General features: G+C 41.4%; 1 long non-coding RNA gene across 1 annotated transcript in view; it reads left to right on the top strand.

Annotated features, from left to right (window-relative positions):
• The first annotated feature begins 1175 nt into the window (after window positions 1–1175).
• The window catches only part of LOC116823799 (uncharacterized), a 301463-nt gene continuing 285427 nt past the window's right edge, over window positions 1176–17211 (top strand). Inside the window, exon 1 of the long non-coding RNA XR_004373503.2 lies at window positions 1176–1262. This is a non-coding gene — a long non-coding RNA (uncharacterized LOC116823799). The remainder of the gene's footprint in view (window positions 1263–17211) is intronic.

The following is a 17211-nucleotide window of genomic DNA, read 5'->3' on the forward strand; positions in this document are numbered from 1 at the left end:
TTAGTGCAGGAACACACAGCAGAATAAGTAGTGCAGGCAGACCGAGTCTCAGCCTTAATATTAAACAGAGTGCTGTTTTGTGGAGAGAGGGATTGTGTAGATTCTGGAAATATTGAGTAGCAACATTAAAAGGTATAAACATTTGTTAAGGAACTCGCTTGTGATTTCCATTAAACTCTGTGATTATATTGTGCATCGCAAGAACTACTCGTTACATGTGTTTGTTCTTTCCTGCCAGAGCTGTTAACTTCTGTGTGTAGAAAGACATGAGTATAGAAATTCAGTAAAAGGAACTCCCCCTCCCTCTGCTTGGCCTTTGGTTTGTTTTGCAGAATAGAAACCAACATTAATAAAAATAAATATATAAATAAAAGGTAAAATAAACAAAGGCCTAGAAGTGAAATCCTATCTCCACTGAAGTCAATGAAAGCTTTGCTATTGACTTCAGTAGGTGTCAGGATTTCACCACAGATATTTCAGAATTGCACACATGTAAGCCCTGTGGCCCAAAGCCCTGCAGAGTAGGAAGCTGACTGCTGACATCTGTTGGTGGAAAGGGAGTGGAGTGGCCCAGAGCTGCTTGAGAACTCTAGAGGTTCAGGGGCTCCATAGGGAGGAGGGAGCTCTGCCCATGTCTGCTAGTGAGTAAAGAGAACTGACTAAATGGGCCAGGCCTCCTTTGCATGTCTGGTATGGGACCTTTTGGTTAAAACGCAGTTAAATTTTGAGGTTGGGAGCAATAAAATACTGTTATCCTTACAGGGAAATGAAAAGACAGGAAACTGCACCAAACATGCCTGGGACAAGGAGTCACCCTGACTTGAACTACATTCAGAAACGGTTGGGTAAGGGAGCCTGGACAGGGCTGAAAGGGAGAGAGTGAGAGCAAAAAGGAGTTCCTAAATTTTCACAGTAGTGCCTTTCTGGTAGTAAGGACTCTGCTAAGGGTCTTATATGCTACTTATTTATCTCTAAATACTCAGCACAGAGGCAGTTTTAAGATGGGGGGTGGCTTTGAGGTAGTGGACAGACCTGAGCTCAGGTACTTTGAGGCGATAGCACTGAGGCAAGTGATTGGGCTTCAGTGGCTTGGGATGAAGCTGCAGCAACCTGAGGGACTTGGTGTCGGCCTCCCTACCCAATAATCAAAGCTGAAATCACTTCAACAGGGTCAGGTGATAGAGCCCCTAGAGCAGCCCAAGTCGGGGCTGAAGACTAACCTGCCACAATTCTTGGACTCCTCCAACCCAGGACAACTAACTGTGAGTGGGGAAGCTGGGAAGGAGGGAAAAAGCTAGAACATGTTAGGCACCCAGAATTGTGAGAGGAACACTGATGTTGGGACTGCTGCTAAGATACCCTGGTGTGGGAGTCTTACTTAATAATATTGTTAACATATTCATTGTTGGTTTCCTTAAGTTTATTCTGTTGTCCGTCCCCCCCAATAAAATTGTCTTTATTTTAAACCCTTGGCCTCAATGCTTACAAGCGGGGAAGTATTGACTTTCAAGATTGACCATGGTGACACGTATAGTTTTCCAGGTTTTTCTGTGGGCATCTAACAACTGGTGGTGTGGTAATCTAGCCTCCAGTCCCAGACCTGGACTTTAGCGTCCACAATCTGGACCTGTCCCAAACCTGGACTTTTGCGTCCTAAATTTGGGGGCTTACCTGAAACTCCCCCAACTCACACCAGCTTGATGTCTCCTGCTGCCACCAGGTCAGGAATTGAATTGTCGAGAGCCTGACCCCCCCTTTTCTCTCTCTGGTTCCCTCACTCTTCCTTTGGGGACCATAGAACCCAGCAACCCTGGATCTCTCCTCTCCTCCTCTCCAACTTCCCCCCTTTCCGGGGTTAATGCCGGGTGCCATGCTATGCTTCACTCCTTGAATTACAACGGAGAAGCAATCTAGCTTCCCCGAAAGCGCTAGGGGTTATTTACCTAACTGTCGCATTAACAAGAAATTCCGACCTCCCTTCTGGTCCTATAGACTTTCCCGCCCTTGGACATTAGGGAGCGTGAGGCACCGAGTTTGGCGTCCGTTTCCCCCCTGCCTGCACTAGAAAAAGAAACTTTGCAAGGTTTAAAAGAAGAAATTTATAGAAAAATACAGAAAGAAAATAATAAAACAATAAATCTGCATAAGAAACTCAATACAGGGCTCTTGCTTATAGGAAATTATGAAGAACAGTCTGTAAAAAGATAGCCGCGGATTGAACCAGTCCAAAAATCCACATACATGTAAATACAACACAAGCTCATCATAGCCGAATTGCTGGGGTCCTTTGTACTCACAGATGTGTAGGAGACACTTGGAGATAAGATGCAAGGTTAGGAGAAGAGCTTGTTAACTCACAGCCGGAGAAAACACAAAAGACAAGCATCCACGATTATTCGGACAACACAAAGCTCATAGCAATTGCTTGGTTCCTTGTACTCACAGCCTTTTGTATAAATATTTGAATAAGAAGGATTAGGACAAATTCCCGCCCCTGACTTTAAACAATCCAGTTCTCTGATTGGTCCTCTGGTCAGGTGTTTGGTTACCCTTTCCAGGTAAAAGAAACTTAACCCTTACCTTACCTATCTATTTATGACAGGTGGCATGTAAGTTTTCAGAAGGAACCCCTAGAAAATGGAACCTGGCCCGCTTTGCTGCCAGCAACACCTTGCAGAACGTATCAAGAGGTAGCCATATTAGTCTGTATCCATAAAAACAACAAGGAGTCCGGTGGCACCTTAAAGACTAACAGATTTATTGAGGCATAAGCTTTTGTGGGTAAAAAACCTCACTTCTTCAGATGCACCTTGCAGAAGGGAATTGTGTGAAAATCAGTGTGTCTAATGTGAACATACAGTTACCATGATTGTGTATGCAAGTGACCATTCAGCTTTATTACTGGGTTCTTTTTATTTAGTCTCTTGTCTTGGGGATGCTATATTATTCAGTGAACTCTCCAACTCCAGACCCTGCTGGTGCTGCCATTGCAAATCACTCCCAACTCTTTTTAACTCTGCCTTTTTTAACTTCTCATCTGATACTTAGTGATAGCGTCCAAGGGGCTGACTCCCCTTCCTTTTTAGAACCGATGGGACTATGTCCTGTTCCCACACACCCTTAAATGAGTACAGAATGTTTGATACAAACAGAATGATTTGTTCCTATGAATGCAAGATGAAGGATTTTTATTGCAAAACAAATTTTGGAGGAGAGAAGTTAAAAAGAAAGGAAGGTCTTCCAAAGCCATCATATTTAGGCTATTGAGTAGCCATGAATTATCTTAGCAGCATCAATAGCTGCATACCTTGTAATGCACAGTTAGAAACAAATAGATCTATATAACACCTGCACAGAGAGTACAACCAGACTGGTATTCCAGCTAGCCTGCTACTTCCACTGTTTGTTGATTGTATCTACTTTTTCCCCCACCCCCTTACATGATACCCAGTTCATTACCCCTGCTAAAAGTTATTGGTTTTCTGTTTTAAATATGATTGTACAGGTTTGTGCATGGTTTGGGACAGATATTTGATCCATATATATGATAAATCTTATCGTTGAGGAATAGATGTATGATTGAAAATACCCATACATTTTGGGGAGTTTTTCCACTTTTTTCAGAGATAGCCAAGTACGTTTTGAAAGATGTGGACAGGTTAATGAAATAAGGCCTAACATTAAAAAGAGGAGAGGTATGTAAAGAATTCAGAACACTCTAGGGCATCTATGTGCCAGAAATATCAGGATGGAGCTTCAAAATGTGTATTATGTGTTTCTGTTCTGAGAATATTGTTTCTGGCTTTAATTATGCTAGATTATATGTCTTCCATATTTAATAAGAGACTTTGGACTAGATCCCTGTTTCAGATCCTGGTGGGATCCCCTCTTGGTCTCTACTGGTACTGCTGTGAGGGGCATACAAGCCTCCGGGTTTTGGATCCCAGTGGTGTTGAAGGCTCCTGGAGAGCCTGAATTGATTTTAGCCACTTCCCCAATCTCAGGGTCCCTAAGCCCACTCTCATGACACAGATCTTCTATCTGCAACCCCTTCGGAATGGTGGAATCCACTTCGCAGTTGTCCTATTGGGTGCAGAGCTGACCCTTCAGATTCTCCAGTGCTTGAACAGATTGCTCTCCCAGTACTCCACCCCCAGGGAGAGAAGCTTCTGGTTTACAGTTTAACTCTCTCAGGGACACACAGTTATTATGAAACAGTCAAACGCACACAGAGCCCAGTCTAACATATTTATGCTATTTTATATTTAATCATGTAAAGCATAGGAGAGTACAGCTCATAGCAGACAATAATAAGTGCAGTGTCCTTCACTAGATCACCCTTCTCTTAGCGGCGGATTATTTGTATTTTATCAGGCAGGCATGGTCCTTCACCATATGGCCTACCCTGCCTCAGCCTCTCTTATCTTTGGAGTCTCCATCGCTGACCATTTTAAAATAAAAATTGGACGCTTTTCTGAAATATCTGTTCTAGGAATCATTTTTGGGAAGTCCTATGACCTGTGTTATGCAGGAGGTCAGACTAGATGATCACAATGGTCCCTTCTGGCCTTGGAATCTATGGCATCTAATCTGGTACAAAATGGCTAGTCTTCCCCCCCGCCCCATCCCCTCACCCCACCCTACCCTGTTCCCCCTTGTGAGTACTGCAGAGGTAATCTGCTTCTTTTATTCTGCCCAGGTAACTTTCCAGTACTTTCCATTACATTCCAACCCTCGTCCCTTAAAATAAGAGAAGGAAGTGTCTTCTCCCAGCTAGAGTAAATTCATTGCCCCCAGGTATTTTGCTTTGAATTGAGTGCTGTCACTCACTTTTGTCTTTGGCCTGGCAGAGAATGATACAACCCTGCTAACTCAGGGTGGATTTGTACACATACAGGATCTCCATTACACAATAATTTCATGAAAGAATTTCATAAAATCATCCATAATTCTGAAGTGGGACAGACAGAACACCAATTTGTCACAATCCCCAAATGTGAAAGTCAATGGATTTACTCCACTGATGATACTGTGTTGAAAATCTGTCCCTCTCCCTTTATCTTAATGAAAAAGTAAATCTCAATTACTGGAAAAGTTACTATTTTAAAAATACTTAGGGCATGCAGACACTGCCACTTACGTTCACTGGGCTGGAAACTGTATGCCTATAAATCCATTTTCATGTATACATGATTTATTTGGAGAATTCTATTAAAAGTAAACTTGTTATTAAGGAACATATCTAAAAATATAGGTCAGTGTAGCTAACTGAACTCTGTAGATAAATACATAAAAGGTTGTGGGCAGATCAGAAAAAAATCATACCAGCTTTCTGACAATATCTGTTAATCTCTTTAGCAGGATTTCAAAGTGAAATGCACTTTGGCAAGGACTGTGCACTGCAGTTCTTTTCACTTGCTTTCTGCTAGATTTCAGAAAATGTAATTAATTCACTTATGCTCATCTTTGTTATTTGTTTATTGTTAGAACTGTCTTCATGATATATGATAACCAATAAAACAAAACGTCATGTCGTTCTCCAGCAGGTGTACATATGATTTCTGCTTCCTGAAAATGTTTATTGCAAGCCTCATTTATTCTACTGTAGGTTCATAATTAGAGTTGTGCCAGAAATATTATCTGCAGCTGCAAAAAACACAGGAAAATTACAATTCTGGAGGTTTACAAATAAAGAAACTTCCAGTTCTCATGCATGATTCCATCCAGGTGCTGGATTTGGCTGGCCTATATTGCCAAACAAAGGCAGCTGGGTCCTGATCCAGTAAAACACTTAAACACGTGCTTAACTGTAAACACACTGAAGTCATGAACGTAAGTGCTTTTCTCAGTCAGGGCCTTGCTGAAGATCTTTTTGGCACTGAATCTCATCTTCCCTTCCATAATTTCAATTGAGAAGCTGGAAGGCCCGGTTCACTGCCTCGTTATGAGGAGAGCAGGGAAAGGACCGTCTGCTCCACCTGTCTCCATTTTGTGATGTAGAAAGAACACTAGAAAACATACGTGAACACTGTGGTGGGGTAATAGAATGACTCATCTAATAGGTATGGGGGCAATTATTTTTTGTCAGGGTCCAAATTTCTTGGTCAAGGTAGAGGCAAGGTCCAGATTCCAGAAAAAAATCTTTAAAAAAACCAACAATAATGATACTTATAAGTAAATAGAAAGATTTTAGGGTCCATTCAAAAGTGTCTGATGGTCTGAATTTGGCCTACGGTCCACCTATTGATTACTTCTGTAATAGGTCTTTTCCATATTTAATATCAGTGGTTCTGTGTAGGAGAGTCAAACCCAGCAGCTGTCCTCCCAATTGTGTGTTCTCTTTATTGTAAACCAAATTAAAAATAGGATAAATTTCCTTCTTAATGTTTCTGCTGTGCTGCCTCTCTTCTCCTCCACTCCCACCCAAAAAAGTCTCTGGCAGAAAATACTCGAGATTGCATTTCACCCACTGACATCATCAAATGGTAGCAGCAAATGGAATATTGCTATAGTCCCTTTAGCACCAATCTCCAAGGTGTCAGTCAAAAAACTGAAAGGTTCAGAATATATATTCCAAAGGAAAATGTGAAAGACTGCAATAGCTAAAATCAGTTGTGTACTTAGGAATATCCATATGAGATCCTTTTTTTATTAGTTAGCAAGCACAAGCTCCTCAGTGTTGCTGGATGTCTTCTTTATGGCCCTTATTCAGCAAAGCACTTAAGCACATGCTTAACTTTAAGCAGGTGAGTTGTCAAACAACTCGCCTGCTTAAAGTTAAGCATGTTCTTATGTGCTTTGCTGAATCAGGTCTATGAGAACCCAACATTTCTTTTTAAACTTTTTTTCTCGAATAAAAAGAAAGGAAGTTTCTGAAATGGAATAGCTCTATTTTCACACCTGAATACTTGTAAACCAAATATTAGTAAAACTGTGGGAGTCTAACTTCACTTTTCTAACTGAGCAGATTGCAGATAGGTGAGTCTTGTCCTCCCTCAAGTTTTTTTTTAAATTCATGTGCTTTTTAAAGATATCTTTTGTAGTACATCTAACTAGTGCTAATTTGTATATGTTCTGTTCTCTGAGCATTTATCCATAAGCAAACAAGTGAGAGACAGAAAGCCCAAGTTCTTTTGTGACAGCAACAGCAACTGATGCAGCACTCTGATCACTGCAGTTACAAGTATTTGCTCTGGAGTAGCCTTCATTAGGAAGAACTGTGCTTAATTGGTGGATTGGGACGGGCTGAGGAGAGCCCAAAAGGCTCATTACCCAAGAGGTAGAAAAGACCCAGGAAGGAAGGCAGAGCCACTGCAGGCATTTTTGAGGCCTCTTGTGGGGGAGATACCTTCTCTTTTTCCCCTCGTTGGCCAAGTGAGCGAAGGATTGCATAATATTGTAAATACAGAGCTGTCTTTTGAGGGAGGATTGACTCAGAGCCATGTTTCCAGCATGAGCTTGAATGTCTATACTGCTATTTTATAGCTCCATAGCCTGAGTTAGCTGACCTGGGCTCTGACTCATTGCTGCAGGTTTTTCAGTGCAGTGTAGAAGTGCCCTTCCTGGCGAATGCATTTGGAGAGTGGATGTAACAGAAATCTGTCAGCTGAATTTTGAGGAGCAGTGGGTTGCAATAGCAGATGAGCTGCTGGTACTGTGTATTAACTGTCTTCAGTGAACTGCAGCTGATTCAAGTGATGCCAATGCTTGTTGGAAATCCTTCTCTTGCATCCAACCAGCATGGAACTGGGCTATTGGGGTATATGAGTGAAATATAGGGTGTGGGGTAGCAAAGTTGGGGGGGAGGGATAGTTCAATGGTTTAAGCATTGGCCTGCTTCACCCAGGATTGTGAGTTCAATCCTTGAGAGGGCCATTTAGGGATCTGGGGCAAAAATCTGTCTGGGGATTGGTCCCTGCTTTGAGCAGGGGGTTGGACTATTTGACACCCTGAGATCCCTTTCAACCCTGAGACATTACACTTAAAGAAATTGCCAAAGCAAAGATAATGCTTACCTCTGGGGGGAAGGTTTAATAGTAACCAAAGATTAAGTCCACCAAGGGGCTTCCATTAAAACAGCACCTGAATCCATGCTCTTGTGTCTGACTAGTCCTTGTTTAAAATAAACACCAAAAAGTTCAGCTAAAAACCATTGAGTCATCAGACAAGTTTGATGCCTCTGAAAAGTTCAGTTGACTTTATTTTTGGTGGACTTGGGGGGACAAATGTGATTATAGATCTACAGTGAGCTACTGTGGACACCAAAGCAGTTGTTCAATCCTACTCCTGTGCATCAAATTGCATGTTGAAAGGGGGCAGGCTGTCATAATCCATTCTGGGTTCTAATGCAGAAAAAGCAACAATGGAAAATATTTTTGCTTTTACCTCCTATTCGCCTTCCCTTCATGCTGACTGCTGAGAGGTTTGTAAAAGCCCATCTCCAGCCTGAGTATGTGGTCAGTTTTTACTCTTTATCAGGCACAGGGGAGACTGGCTAGCCTTTTGAAATTTCTCAGCAGTCAGCAAGAATAAAGTGGGCATCCTAGTGGCAGGAGTAATTTTCAGCTTCCTGATAACAATTGGCAGAATGCTGGGAAAAGCTATTTAAAAATAAGGTTTGATCAAACAAGTCTATTTTGGCCTATATTTAATGAGATGTCAGCTAGAATTTACTATAAATGGCTAATTATTAAGCACCGTGTACATGTTAGGTTTTCCACTGTTAGGCATCTTGGGTCAGCTTATCAGTACAATGCAGGAACAGGAAGTGGCAGGGGGAAAAAGTTATTGTTAACTTTATACTGGGGTGTGTGTTACTGAGCACATTACATGTGCATATACTATCGTTTTGAGTTAATTAAAAATGAATGTATTGTAACCATTAAGATGTGGGCATATACATTATTACTGCGACCATTGTTTTTCCATCCTGCTTCCTCATATTTTTGTCTGGGCATGACCTTGATTTGTCATATCATGTATAAGCCTGTATGCTCTACTGAGCAGGGGCCAGGTCTTGTTTCTCTGAAGCATCTAGCACTGTTTTTGATATTCAGTCATAACATTAGTATATGCCTAGTACACACATTCACATACGGACATAGTCATAGGAAGGATGGTTGTATATTTAAGGCACAGACTTTCTTTGTAACCGTGGGCAAGTCCCTTCATATCTTTGTTCCTCTGTTTTTTCCATATATAGATGTGGATAATACTTTCCCACCTCACAAGGTGGTGTGAGTATAAAGCTATAAAGCATTGGGACATATTCGCATATTAAGGGGATGATGGTGGGGCAGGTAAGCACCTAGCAAAATAGATAGGGTGGACCTAGCTCTCACTTTTACCCTACATAATCATTTGATGAGAATAAGTCTAGAGTTCACTTTCTTAAACTCCCAAATACTAAGATTTCAGCATACATAATAACTCATATGAAATTAATCTTATTAGTTGAGCTAGTGACACAATGTCTCAGTTGATAAACAGAGTCTGGGTAACTTTGGAGCAGTGAATCCACCCAATCTCCTCTTAGAGGAGGGAGATACCAGTTCGTGATCCCATTCAACAGGAGGTGGAAAAGACAGTTGAGAAGACAGTGTTGCAAAGAGGTTGTGCAATCCCAGCCTGAAAGGTTTGGGGGGTTTATCTGAATGTTTTGTCATGCCCTTTGCCTCATGGCTGGCTGTGAGGCAGCAAGGAGAACTGGAGTTTCATTTACATTTGAACTTTGTGAAGTTTTCACAGCATTTCATAGAAAACCTTAGGAGATTACAAGCCACACTTTACAGTGTTAGATCCTACTGTTTCTATGTGCGAATAGCATTTCATTTTGTGATGCCCCTTTTTGTGTTTGGAAAGGTCAGCATTACATTCAACAAACCCTCAGTCTAGCAATAACTTTAGAAAAAAATTAAGTTCAGAGAAAGCTGAGGCCACGTCTACACTACGGGATAATATCGAATTAGCTAAAATAGGTTTTATAAAACTGCTATTATAAATTCGATTTTATGCGGCCACACTAGGCACAGTAATTCGGCGTTGTGCATCCATGGTCCGAGGCTAACGTCGCTTTCTGAAGCGTTGCATTGTGGGTAGCTCTTCCGTAGCTATCCACATTCCCGCCGTCTCCCCTGCCCCTTGGATCTGGTGAATCATTATCGCGGGTGTTCTGGGTTAAATGTCGTCAGTCATTCCTTCCCCGGGAACACATCAGCTGGACAATTCCTTTTGCGCCTTTGTTTCCCTGGAGATTGCCCTGCAGATGCCATAGCACGCAACCATGAGCCCGTTCAGCTTTTTTTTTTTTTTCCACCTAGTGTACTGATTGTCGCGACAGAGAGGCATACTCCAGTGCTACACAGCAGCTATCACTTGCTTTTGCATGTGGATAGCAAGATGGTTACATCGTTCTGTACCTCTACTGCCGGAGTAAACTGGCAATGAAATGACGTTATTCTCTCCCCCTCTGTACTTCCGCTGCTTACATGAGTTGCCCCTGGCTGAAATTCGGCGGGGCGCAACGCAAAGAAAATTGTGATGACTCCCTCATCCTCCCTTATAGTTCTAAAAATACGTCAGTCCTGCTAGAATAAGGGGGCCAGTTATTAGTACGACCCGTGTATCAGAGAGAGGCACAGCTGCTCCGTTGTCAGTATTCACGGGGTCCCCTACAACAACCCCACCCATTGCTTCCCTTCTCCCCATACCTCCTGTGCATACCGTGCAGTGTCTCTGCACATTTGTGTCATGAAGTAATAAAATTCAGAATAAGAAACACTGATTAGTAAACATAAAATGAGGGGAGCATGCCTCCCAGCGCGATATAGTCAGGCAGGACATTATTAACGCTGTTGTGGGGGAGAGGAGTACAGCATGCTGCTGCCTTATGAACAGTCAGCAGTACAGAATCTTTTCTTTACACAGAAAAAGGAGGGGCTATGAAGCTCAGCCCCAAGTTGCGATGATGAAGACGGTTACTAGCCGTTCTTCCTAAGTCTACTGGGATTTACCAGGAATCATTCCTGTTCTTACCCAAGCGCCCCCATATTCAGTTAAACACATTGGAGCACTCAGGGGTTCATGAGACAGTTTACCAGTCCTATTGCACCGCGACCACCGGGAGGGGAGAGAAGCATACTGCTCTTCAACTGCGGCAGCATTGCGTTCTACCAGCAGCATTCATTACCCATAGGTTGACATTTGAAGAAGTCAAGATATATTATTCTTTCCTTTCTTTCACGTGGGGGGGGGGAGAAAACTTGAGAGCTTCCCCGAAACCAGCCAGACACTTTGGTTGAACCTACAAGACATGGAGCTCAGCCGCAAATTGCAAATACTTTCAGAGACTTGCGGGGACTGTGGATAGCTGAGTCCTCAGTACCCCCTCCCTCCTCATGACCATTGATTCTTGGCTTTCCGTACTACTTGTCATCGCTGCTGTGTCTGCCTGGAGATTTTTTCAAACGCTTTGCATTTTGTCTTCTGTTTTTTATAACGTAGCTCTATACAACAGATTTGTTCTCCCATAAGTCAATCAGACTCCAGATCTTCCCAAATACGTCCATTGCTGGAGCTCTTTTGATTTGGGACTGCATCGCCACCCGTGCTTATCAGACTCCACACTGTGCCAAAACAGGAAATGTAATTCAAAGTTCGCGGGCTTTTCCTGTTTCCCTGCCTTGCCTGCATCCGACGTTCAGATCTGTCCAGGCGGTCATGGGCACTGGGATACCGCCTGGAGGCCCAATAACTGTCATTCCGTCACACTAACCGTAATCTGATATGTTAATATCGAATTTAGCGCTACTCCTCTCGTCGGGGAGGAGTACAGAAATCGATTTAAAGAGCCTTTTATATCGATATAAAGGGTGTTGTAGTGTGGACGGGTACAGCGTTAAATCGATTTAACGCTCTTTAAATCGATTTAAACGCGTAGTGTAGACCAGGCCTCAGTGTTTTGCAACTTTGTAGTGTAGTGAAATTGCTTCATGGACTCTCTGTGCTCCTGTATGAGGGTCCTGTGGCTTAGTGCACTAAGTCTCTGCCATTCTAGCTTTCCATTTTATTTAATTTGTGGAAGGGCTACCATATTCACTTATAGCACTAACTATGGTGCTTCCCTGTTTTTGTGTTTACCCCTCTGCTTTTTTTTGTGAAACTATGGAGTCTAAGGTGTGTTCTAAACAAAAAAAATTCATTGATTTAACTAAATTGGTTTGAAAACTGATTTACTTAAATCAGTACAACCCCCTGTGCGAACACTCTTGTTTCAGTTTAGGAGTGTCCTGTATCAATTTAGCTAAATAAGTGCCGATTTCTCATGTAGGCAAGGCTTTTTCACAAATAAATTGCATTTCCTTGCTAGGCCAGTAAGCAGTGGCAGATTAGCTACTGGGCCAATGGGGCCTATGCCCAGGGGCCCCGACCAATTGGGGCACCCCACATCCTGACCCCCTTTGCCTGCCCAGCCTTCCTGCTGGAGAACGGGGTTGGGGCATGTGGGCTTGCCCTTCTCTGCCTGCCCAGCACTCCTGCCTGGGAGTGGGGAATGCCCCTGTGTCCCAACCCCACTCCTGACAGGAGCTCCAGGCAGATGGGGGAAGCCCCCGCACCCTGACCCCACTCCCCAGTAGGAGTGCTGGCTGGTGGGGCAGGGCAAGCCTCCATTTCCCCCACAGGAGTGCTGGGGAGGGTGGGACTGCAGACAGAAGAGATGGGGATGGGCCCTCACTTGCTCTGGCCCAGGGCCCCACAATCCCCTAATCTGCCTCAGCCAGTAAGTGATACATGACAGAGTTATAGAGGAGTTAAAATGAGGGGGAATATAGTAACTTTATTAACTCACTCTACCAACAGTACTGGCAGTGTTTCTCAACACAGCAGTGGTGTTTATCTTCCAGATTTTTAAAAGGCACTTATCATGCTTTAAGGGCTAGATTTTTCAATAGTACTTAAGTGCTTAAAGATGAAAATAGGTGCCAAGTGTGATTTTCAAAAATGCCTACCTCCCACTGAGTTAGGAGTTAGGTGCCTAGGTGCTTTGAAGATCCTGTTAGGCACCTAAATACTTAAAAACAAAAAAACTGGCCCAATGTGCCCAACCCTGCTGCCATTATGATCAATGGAAAGACCACAGAGTTCAGTGGTGAAGGACTGAGATTTAAGATCTTACTAACACTGGCATTACACAACAAACTGGCTCTCTATCAGTTGGGGACCCATTAAAATTCCCCCTGGAAAAGGAACCCTAAACCCTCTCAAACCATCCTTGCAAGCAAAGGCCTGCAGGTTTGATTGTGCCACCCTTCCTGATGCTGAGAAGTGCCTTACTCCCAGGAGTAGACCCCATGATTTCTTGTGGAGTCACGTAGCACTCAGAATTGGGCCCTGTGTAAGCAGAGAGGCCTCAGAATGTGCAGTATTGCACAAGGTAAGAGAAGAATCTTATTCCCTCCAAAGAATAACGCAGGCACGTAGTGAAGGACATGCTGCCACTGGTGCTTTCATATCTGTCTCTACCTCTTGCTTTTTTCCTTTTACATAGGCTACTTTGAGGACTTAGTTATGCTTTATTTTCTCCCATGGTTCATTCCTTTTTTAAATCTTCTCTTGTCCTTTGTTCTCGCTCACTTGGTTGGATTTTTTTTTTTCTCTCTTTACTCCCTTATCGTAGACACCACTTTTTCTCTCTTCTGCTGATCCTTAGCCTCCTTCTTTCCTAAGAAGACAATAAAGGATGAATTTGAAAGACACTAGAAAGACAACAGACTAAAATTAGCAAGCAGCTTCTAATCTGTAAAGGGACACAGTGATAAAAATAAACTTGACATCTTAGGCCATCTTCTTGGGCTTGTGTATTTAGCATTTAATTTCTCATTATGGAAACAAATGCTTAGTTAATTAATCATTGTACCACCTGTCCTACTCTCCTTTTACACATTACATTTAAAGTCCTTTCAAAGACTAAATCAGAGTGGATTTCTTTAGCTCCTTAATCCGATTAGAAGAAATATTCAGGAATACTTTGGTTTCTTCTCAGGGCACAATTCTCAACTTGTCAATTAACAATTTTTGTAAAGCAATCTAGATCTGATATGATTTCCTCCTTTTATTTTTTTCCTCTTAAATATCTAATGGAGGGCCAGATTTTGTTATTAGTTCCACTGGTTTAACACAGATCAGAATTTGGCACTGACAGTCCAAACCTGCAGTGCATTCAGGCAGGGCACCACTCACTTCAGAACCCAATGACAGGATTTCATCTTAGTGAGTAAGGACTGTAGGATTTGGTCCCTAAAACCCAGCATTTGCTTCACCTTGAGCTGCATCCAGTTGCAGAGGAGAATCAGATTATTTTAATTGAATTATACTTAATAAAATGGGTTGTTCACCTGCTTTGCAGCCATAGCAATATCAGGTGAAATGCAGACTAATGAAGATATGACATGCTTGTTAAAAGTGATATTTTTCTACAGGAACAGATACTCTGGTGGTAAAATTAACTAGAATTTTTCAGGGGTCATCATGGTAATTAGTTATCTTTAATTCACTGTAGCCGATGTCACATTCTTTACCTTTTACTTCCAGATAACTTTATCTTGGATTTCAACTCTCAGTAAAGACTTTCTCAGCAATTTCTTGTGCTCATTGGCACTAGATTGAGGCAGACAGAACTTGAAGATGGGTTTATCCAGCAATTTTAAGGTGTCAGTTCCAGAGGTGAATTAAATGTTTCAGACATAAAGCAAAACCAGAATATCCTGACTTTTTGATGTCTTTTGCAACTACTGATTAATACATTTTTCCCCTGCAGAAAGCTAACAGTTTGTGAAATTTTGGAAAAATGATGGCAAACTGAGCTAATGCAATGTGAGATTCCTATTAAAATGGTAAATACAGAAAAATCAATGCAAATGGACACCTTTTTACAATGCATTTTTTATCCTAAAAACTTTTTAACGTTTAATTCCGATCAGTTGTCCTTGTAAATTGCCACCATAGGGGAAAGATTGAGCCCCTGCAATTTGTTTAAATAGTAGCAAAATTATTCTACTAGTTATTATGGGATTTACTTTCTTTGGAGATTCTGGGCTACAACCTTGTCCAGAGTCATTTAGCACAGATCTGTTGGAGTCAAAGTAGCTACACTGATTTACATCAGGGGATGGTCTAGTCTTCTCAGTTCTACCAGACATATTTTTGTCTTGAACTAGACAATGATCAGTTGCAGTAATCTAAGTAATATATGAAAAAGTAATTTAACCTAAAATACATATTTTTCAAATCAGGGCCACTCTAGTGTAGTGTCAAATCTAAATTCCCTTTGCTTAAAAGGAAAGATAACAATTCTCACTAAATAACATCACAAGGATTATTCACTTCCCATTCAACATCAGTTGTGAACTTAGGGCAAATGTTTTACCCTACCCTGCTTTGAAGCTGTGGTGGATATCTGGCTAATTTCCAAGTCAAGCATGATTACAATCCCGAGTCTTCCAAAAAGAGATTTCCTAGAACTAATTTATCCTTCACAGCTAAAAGAGGTTAGAGCTAGGTCAGCTGACAACCTTTCTGCCACAGCAACATGTTTTAGGCTGATTATGTTGCATCTGAATGCATGTTCCATGCTGTCATACTGGCTAAACTCACCCAAAAATACTAAAAAGATGTAAGGGGGCTAAAAGGATTGCACAGACTGTCAACATAGCTTATTTAATAGCTTCTTCAAATATATTTGTGCGGGGTTTCAGCTGAGAGCCCATTATCCAATGCTGTGGCAGATCTATGCTACAAGCAAAATCTCACCAAGTGTTAATAAAGATGATAATGTGTTTCAGGCTAAGCTCTACTGAAAAATGTATAAAACCATTAGAATGTATCAATTCTGCTTGAGCTAGACTTTTAACAATAAAAAGAAATGTCTGAAGAATAATATATTAATCATTTTACCATATCAACTAGATTACACTAGGAGACAGAGCAAAGCTTGTCGATAGTTAACACACATACATAGACAGCTTAGAATAAAATACAGAATCCTAAACTATAACAAAACCCCATCATTTAAGGGAGATTCTTTGGGGCCCCAAAAGTGTCTTAATTAGAAGAGATGCCACAGCTCTGGATGATGGTATAAGGAAATAAGTATGCAAGTAATACTGTTAAAAACAAACATTGTTTCTGTCAGCAGCAAGCCAGATCAGAGTTTGTATTTGCATTGTTAGAGATCAGACAGTGTTTTACTAAATCTGAACTACTAAAGCTTTTAAAAATAATTCTATTAATACCAAAGCCATCTTTCAGGATGTTGTCTGGGTTACTTTAATTTTAGAACTGGGCAAATACTGTAAAATATTTCTCTGAATATTGGATGATTTTTAAATAAATATTTTAATAAATTCACAATCAGGAAATACCAAAGTTCAAGATGCATTCTTCCCCTTCATTTTTCCTTTTGTGTGTATGCATGATGATAGTCTGTAAATCACATTACCATAAATTAATCAAATAAGACAGTGTAATGTACCATTTTTTTCCTACCACCTTAGCTACACATGGAGCATTTTGTAGTGCTGAATCGCAGCAGTCTGCACTCCTGGCCATGCACCTCACAGGTATTATCAAGATCACAACTGAAACATTAACTAAGGGGAGGGTCTAATTTCAGTTTCTTGATGCAAAGTGGGCCTTCAAACCTATAGCTCTGGGTAGTTGGGCAATGTTAAAAATCCAGTAAAATGGTTAATAAGTGTCATAGCAGTTGGTCCTTCTCTGATTTACACAATATGGAAGATCTTATTTATAGAGAAGTTCATAGTTTCATTAAAAATAACTTACAGCTTTTTCTATAATCCTTGACGTTGGCCTGTCATTTAAAAAGAGCTGATTGTGTCTGGAAGTGGAAGAAGATGTAGGGAATTGAAATTAATGAAGTTAGGAGCCTAAATACTTATGTGGATCTGGCTATTGGATGAATACACAGCAGTCACTGATCAATTATGTGCATTTCTCAGTAACTGAGTAACTCAATTTAAGCCCTGATTCAGCAAATCTGTCACTACATGCTTAATTGCTTTGCTGGACAGGGGCTTTATTAAGCATCATACAGATACGCACAGACACTATGGCAGAGATCCCCAAAGGTGTGTAGGTTCCAGAATTCCTTTTGAAATCAGTGGGAATTAGGTACTTAAATACCTTTGAGGATCT

Source organism: Chelonoidis abingdonii, chromosome 9, assembly GCF_003597395.2.
Source record: "Chelonoidis abingdonii isolate Lonesome George chromosome 9, CheloAbing_2.0, whole genome shotgun sequence".
Classification (NCBI taxonomy): Eukaryota; Metazoa; Chordata; order Testudines; family Testudinidae; genus Chelonoidis; species Chelonoidis abingdonii.